A 7,086-nucleotide genomic window follows, 5' to 3' on the forward strand; every position below is an offset into this window, starting at 1 on the left:
CACTTGGCTATTTAGGCCAAGCTAAATTACAAGCAAACACTACCCTCCTAAGAGTCACAGTTGTAGCTCTTTCGAGTACAAACCCGTTTCCATCTGTTTCAGATGAAGTTACATTGTTTCATAGTTTGCCATTGTGAGATTTGAACTCTTGATACTCTTTTGAGTAAACCTGTTTCCGATGAAGTTACATTGTTTCATAGTTTGCCATTGTGAGATTTGAACTCTTGATAGTTTTGCCATTGTGAGATTTGAACTCTTGATCTTAGGGTTACAAACCCAGTACCATAACCTCTTGGCTATTTAGGCCTAAAAATCGGAACAATGTTCTGCCATGTAACTCTTTCGAGTACAAACACGTTTTCATCTGTTCCAATTCAGATGAAGTTACTTTGTTTCATAGTTTTGTCATTGTGAGATTTGAACTCTTGATGATCTTTTAAATGAAAACCAAATCAACAAAATTGGGATAAATCAGGCACAGCCCCTAATTCAGGTCAGCTGTAAAAAAATATGGAACGCTTCACGAATTTGCGTGTCATCCTTGCGCAGGGGCCATGCTAACCTTCTCTGTATCGTTCCAATTTTAGTATATGTGCTGCCGAAGCGAGCACACAAACCAGTTTCCATCTGTTTCAGATGAAGTTACATTGTTTCATAGTTTGCCATTGTGAGATTTGAACTCTTGATACTCTTTTGAGTAAACCTGTTTCCATCTGTTTCAGATGAAGTTACATTGTTTCATAGTTTGCCATTGTGAGATTTGAACTCTTGATAGTTTTGCCATTGTGAGATTTGAACTCTTGATCTTAGGGTTACAAACCCAGTACCATAACCACTTGGCTATTTAGGCCAAGCCAAAATCCCAAATCTCCCCCCTAACACCACATGGACTGCAGCAGTTCAACTTTTACACATGGATCACAAGGTGCTTTAATACCATTGAAGCATTTAACACAGTTACAAATTACAAGCAAACACTACCCTCCTAAGAGTCACAGTTGTAACTCTTTCGAGTACAAACCCGTTTCCATCTGTTTCAGATGAAGTTACATTGTTTCATAGTTTGCCATTGTGAGATTTGAACTCTTGATACTCTTTTGAGTAAACCTGTTTCCATCTGTTTCAGATGAAGTTACATTGTTTCATAGTTTGCCATTGTGAGATTTGAACTCTTGATAGTTTTGCCATTGTGAGATTTGACCTCTTGATCTTAGGGTTACAAACCCAGTACCATAACCACTTGGCTATTTAGGCCAAGCTAAAATGACAGAGTAACTCTTTTGAGTACAAACCCATTTCCATCTGTTGTCAGATGAAGTTTCATTGTTTCATAGTTTGCTATTGTGAGATTTGAACTCTTGATTTTGGGGTTATAAACCCAGTACCATAAACACTTGGCTATTTAGGCCAAGCCAAAATGAACTCTTGATACTCTTTTGAGTAAACCTGTTTCCATCTGTTTCAGATGAAGTTACATTGTTTCATAGTTTGCCATTGTGAGATTTGAACTCTTGATCTCTTAATCTTAGGGTTACAAACCCAGTACCATAACCACTTGGCTATTTAGGCCAAGCGTTAATAAGATGTAACTCTTTTGAGTACAAACCTGTTTCCATCTGTTTCAGATGAAGTTACATTGTTTCATAGTTTGCCATTGTGAGATTTGAACTCTTGATCTTACAAACCCAGTACCATAACCACTTGGCTATTTAGGTCAAGCCTTAAGATGTAGGTGCACATCCTGGGTACAGGTGTTAATCACTTGTACATAATGTTCACTATTATAATTAAACGCTCGACAATGTCTCCCTGCCTATGGCTTCTTGTTCTGATGACCAGTGTTCGTGTCACTCAGGTGTGAAACCTTTCTGTACAAGATAAAGGCAGGTGTCTCAGTCCAGGGCCTCTTCCCTGTGCTCTGTGCAGCCTTCAGGCCAAAGTAATGGTCTAGTCTCACAATCCCTGGAAACATTACTGATGCCTGCACCTCAGTGGTGCTGGTCATTGCTGCCCGAATGTGGTGAGAAGGCGTCACAGAGTTCTGTCATTCTCTCTGTGTGCTCTCAGCACCTTTAAGGTGGGGCTGGCTCTCATCTCCTCAGCATCTGTGACCAGTGACACTGTGCTCCTGAAAGACTCAAGTGCTGAAGGCGGACAAGGGATCAGGCGCATTTAAAATTTCACAGCTGCGTCTCTAAGATATGGCCCTGATCACAGAACGCAATTGAGCTGCCTTGGGCCAGACAGGAGTCAGACATTCTCAGATGGAATGTGAAAATCTCTGGTGTCTCTTCACTGAATGTCGTCATCATCCTCCACAAATCTAGCAGCTATGAGGCCCTCCTGAGTGCGCCTGCCTCATCTGGCCAGTGTAAGGACTTTATCGCTGTCATCATTGCTTTTGAGGACTGCCTTGCCCTCTTCTCCATCGATGTCCTTCTTAACAGAGGGGACCTCTAGCTCCTCCAGTTCCTCCTCAGCCACCTCCTCTCCCTGTTGCAGTGCCAGGTTGTAAAGGGCACAGCAGGTGATGATGATGCATGACACCCCCTGCAGACTGTATTGCAGGGCTCCACCAGACCGGCCCAGGCACCGGAACCTCATCTTCAGCATCCTGATGGTCTGCTCCACCAAGTTGCGAGTTGCAGCATGAGCCTGATTGTAGCATCGCTCTGCTGCAGTCTAAGGTTGCCGCAAGAGTGTCATCAGCCACGGCCTCTGTAGGTAGCCTCATGCATGTGTTTGTGGGTGGCGGCTTGCAATATCCCACAAAGTTCACCTGTGGAGCCCTGAAGTGCTCGCTTCGGCAGCACATATATTAAAATTGGAAAGATACAGAGAAGATTAGCATGGCCCCTGCGCAAGGATGAAACGCAAATTCCTGTGGAGCCCTGAAAGCCCTGGCCCTAGGAAAACTGAAAGATCTGAAGGTGGATAAACCACCTGGACCAGATGGATTACACCCCAGAGTTCTGAAGGAGAAACCTGAAGAGATAGTGGAGGCTTTAGTAGTGATCTTTCAGGGAGGATCCCAGAGGACTGGAAAATCACTAATTTAACCCCCCTGTTTAAGAAGGGAGTGAGGCAAAAGACGGGAAATTACAGGTCGATTAGCCTGACCTCGGTCATTGGTAAGATTTTAGAATCCATTATTAAGGATGAGATTTCAGAATACTTGGAAGTGCATGGTAAAGTAGGGCAAAGTCAGCATGGTTTCATCAAGGGGAGGTCATGCCTGACAAATCTGTTAGAATTCTTTGAGGAGGTAACGAGTAGGTTAGACAAAGGAGAGCCAATGGATGTTATCTACTTGGACTTCCAGAAGGCCTTTGACAAGGTGCCGCACAGGATGCTGCTCAGTAAGATAAGAGCACATGGTGTTAGAGGCAAGGTACTAGCATGGATAGAGGATTGGCTGTCTGGCAGGAGGCAGAGAGTGGGGATAAGGGGGTCCTTCTCAGGATGGCGGCCGGTGACTAGTGGAGTTCCACAGGGGTCAGTGTTGGGACCACAACTTTTCACTTTATACATTAATGATCTAGATGAAGGAACTGAGGGCATCCTGGCTAAGTTTTCAGATGATACAAAGATAGGTGGAGGGACAGGTAATATTGAGGAGGCGAGGAGGCTGCAGAAGGATTTGGACAGGTTAGGAGAAAGGGCAAGGAAGTGACAGTTGGAGTACAATGTGGGGAAGTGTGAGATCTTGCACTTTGGTACGAAGAAGAGGCATAGACTATTTTCTAAACGGGGAGAGAATTCAGAAATCTGAGTGCAAAGGGACTTGAGAGTCCTAGTCCAGGATTCTCTTAAGGTTAACTTGCAGGTTGAGTCGGTAGTTAGGAAGGCAAATGCAATTTTGGCATTTATTTCGAGAGGACTAGAATATAAAAGCAGGAATGTGCTGCTGAGGCTTTATAAAGCTCTGGTCAGACCACATTTAGAATATTGTGAGCAATTTTGGGCCCCATATCTCAGGAAGGATGTGCTGGCCCTGGAGAGGGTCCAGAGGAGGTTCATGAGAATGATCCCAGGAATGAAAGGCTTAACATATGATGAACATTTGAGGACTCTGGGTCTATACTTGATGGAGTTTAGAAGGATGAGGGGGGATCTGATTGAAACTTACAGAATACTGAAAGGCCTGGATAGAGTGGATGTGGGGAAGATGTTTCCATTAGTAGGAGAGACTAGGATCCGAGGGCACAGCCTCAGAGTAAAGGGAAGACCTTTTAGAACAGAGATTAGGAGAAACTTCTTTAGCCAGAGAGTGGTGAATCTATGGAACTCATTGCCACAGAAGGCTGTGGAGGCCAGGTCATTGAGTGTATTTAAGACTGAGATAGATAGGTTCTTGATTGCTAAGGGGATCAAAGGTTACAGGGAGAAGGCGGGAGAATGGGGTTGAGAAACTTATCAGCCATGACTGAATGGCGGAGCAGACTCAATGGGCCGAATGGCCTAATTTCTGCTCCTATATCTTATGGTCTTATGGTTACAGCACCTTACATTCATATCCAAGTGCTTTTGAGGTAAGATGAGGGTTTCTACCTTTACGACCTTTTCAGGCAGTGAGTTGCCACTGTCCTCTGTATGTAAAAATTGCCCCTTAGATTCTCTCTAATTCTTCTGCCAATTACTTTAAATCTATGTTCTTTGCTTATGAACCTCACTGTTAATGGAAATAGGTCCCTCTTATCCATTATCTGGGCCAATCATAATTTTATACACCTCCATTAGATCTCCTTTCAACCTCCTCTGTTCCAGAAACAAATCCAGCTTATCTATGGAATTAATTGCCACAGAAGGCTGTGGAGGCCAGGTCATTGAGTGTATTTAAAACCGAGATAGTTAGGTTCTTGATTTGTAAGGGAATCAAATGTTACGGAGAGAAGACGGGGGAATGGGGTTGAGAAACTTATCAGCCATGATTGAATGGCGGCGCAGACTCGATGGGCTGAATGACCTAATTTCTGCTCCTATGTCTTATGGTCTTATGGTCTTATCCATTCTTCCCTCCATATTTGGCAATATTTTCGTAAATCTTCTCCAGTACCCTCTCCTGTTTGACCACATACTTCCTTTCAATGCAGAACTGTACGCAATATTCTAGTTGATGTTTAACTAGTGGCTGATTATACTGCTCAGCACAACCTCCCTGCTATTGCATTCTATGCCTCGGCTCATAAATCATTCTAATTATCCTGGTTAAGAAGATTAAATCTTAAATTTTAATGTTCCTGGTAAGCTGATTGAATAAACCATGGCAAAAAGCAAAAACCAAACAGTCCAGGAAATGGATCTGATCGACAGATATTCAGTTTGTAAAGGCAACTTAAAGAATGTCTTGGAGATTTCTTAATGAAAGTGTTTGCAATACATTGCCTGCAGGGTACATTCGACTTATGTCTGGAAAATAAGAAAAACAGCAACATAACTGTAAAATATTAAACTTCCAGAAGATGCCAGGGGTAAGCAATCTTGAAAAAAAAATCAATGTTTTTTTCAATTTCTTGTTCCATGAAGCAGAGTACTGTTAGAAATTAGAACACTGCTGAATAAAGTTGACAAATAGAATACACTTTCTTCTGACACTATTACCCATAAAAAATAGTTTTAGTAGTATTTAGCTTGTTGCAGCTAAATTCAAATCTCTAACAATAGATCCGTATTAAAATTGAAAGTGTCAGCGTGATTCATGCAGCTTTTAGTTTGGTGCAATGATTTTTTGGTCTGCTTTTCTTTTTTCCTTCATAGAGGCTGGAGATATACTTTTGCAATTATGTGAAATCTGCTGGAGTTCAGCAGCCTCTTTTCAGTTGCTAATATACAATGTCTTTTGTCATACATCATGTTATTTATCCATATGGAGCTTGCCTGATCAGAGCTATAAATAAAATACTCATTTCTATTTCTGGCTGTGGGTAAGAATGTGGCTCAGCCCTTGTGGGCTTTGTGTTTTGTAAAAAGTGCACACATTTTTAAGATGTGTATGTTTCAATGTTTGCCAGTGTATGTAATGCTGCGTAAGGTAACAGGAATGGGAACAAGTCTAAATGAGTATGAAGCTAATCACATCATTTACAGGTGGAAAACTACTCTCTTAAATGGGTAAAAGAAGAGACATCCTCTACCTTCTGAACATGGAAACAAATTAATTTTAAGATCTCAAATCAATGAGAAACCAAATAACTAGTCCAGAGCAAGCCAAAATTGAGAGATTCTCTCAGGTTGCACAGGGAGTGCAGAGAAAGACAGATATTGCTTCGATTGTAAAGTTGATGGCAGTGGACCCAGAAGTGTCCACTGGGGTGAAAGCAGCTGGCTAAATGGGATCATGGGGCAGTCAGCCAATTAATGAGGTAGGGGATGGGGCCTTTGCAGTGGCAGGGGCAGGAAGGAAGAGGGAAACTCTGGTGTCAGCTGTTTGCAGCACCAGCACTGGTGACATTTTTAAACAGCAAAGAGACCTGAATGTAATGGTTCCTACATCTCTGATTGTTTTCGTGCCTGCAGCTGAATGGACTAACTGGGAACAAAAGCCTTCAGGTCTAAGCCAGAAACCACTGAACAGCAAGATCCATCAGTGGCCTCCTGCAACTCCAGTGTTAGCAGCCTTCGGTGAAGAAGGTCAGATCAGAGGTTGATAGCTGGAGAGTACCACAGGCCCAATAGAGGGTGGCCCCACTGTTCAGCAATGCTTTTCCACAGGTTACCTCCATGTGGCCTGGAACACAGAGAGATCTTATTTCCAATGAACAGAAAAAGGAGACTCTCCTGCCTGACCAGGGAAGCCTGGACGGAGGGTGCAACAGATGTTAGCAGCCATGGGATCCAGCAGCACACCTGGGTCCAGTGTCAGAAGTGGGTCAATGTTCTCCTCTGGATCACCAGTGAGTGTGAGTGAATGATGTGCACTCTGTAGCTGTCAAGTGGGTAACATGTACTAGGTCACAACAAGGGGAGCGATTGGCCGAGTGGGCAAAATAACATATACCCCAGCAGCAGCCTCAGGAGGAATGACTGCACGTGAGTGACAGGCAACTGCCTCTTGGTGCCAGCATCCTCCAAACCCGATGAGACTGG

General features: G+C 43.2%; 2 non-coding genes across 2 annotated transcripts; one reads left to right on the forward strand and one right to left on the reverse strand.

Annotated features, from left to right (window-relative positions):
- Positions 1–504: 504 nt before the first annotated feature.
- LOC121288744 lies at positions 505–611 on the reverse strand. Its single transcript, XR_005945425.1, has one exon. It is a non-coding gene; the product is annotated as a U6 spliceosomal RNA (small nuclear RNA).
- Positions 612–2,794: 2,183 nt separating this feature from the next.
- LOC121288754 lies at positions 2,795–2,901 on the forward strand. Its single transcript, XR_005945433.1, has one exon. It is a non-coding gene; the product is annotated as a U6 spliceosomal RNA (small nuclear RNA).
- Positions 2,902–7,086: the final 4,185 nt, after the last annotated feature.

This window comes from Carcharodon carcharias, chromosome 15, assembly GCF_017639515.1.
Source record: "Carcharodon carcharias isolate sCarCar2 chromosome 15, sCarCar2.pri, whole genome shotgun sequence".
Classification (NCBI taxonomy): Eukaryota; Metazoa; Chordata; class Chondrichthyes; order Lamniformes; family Lamnidae; genus Carcharodon; species Carcharodon carcharias.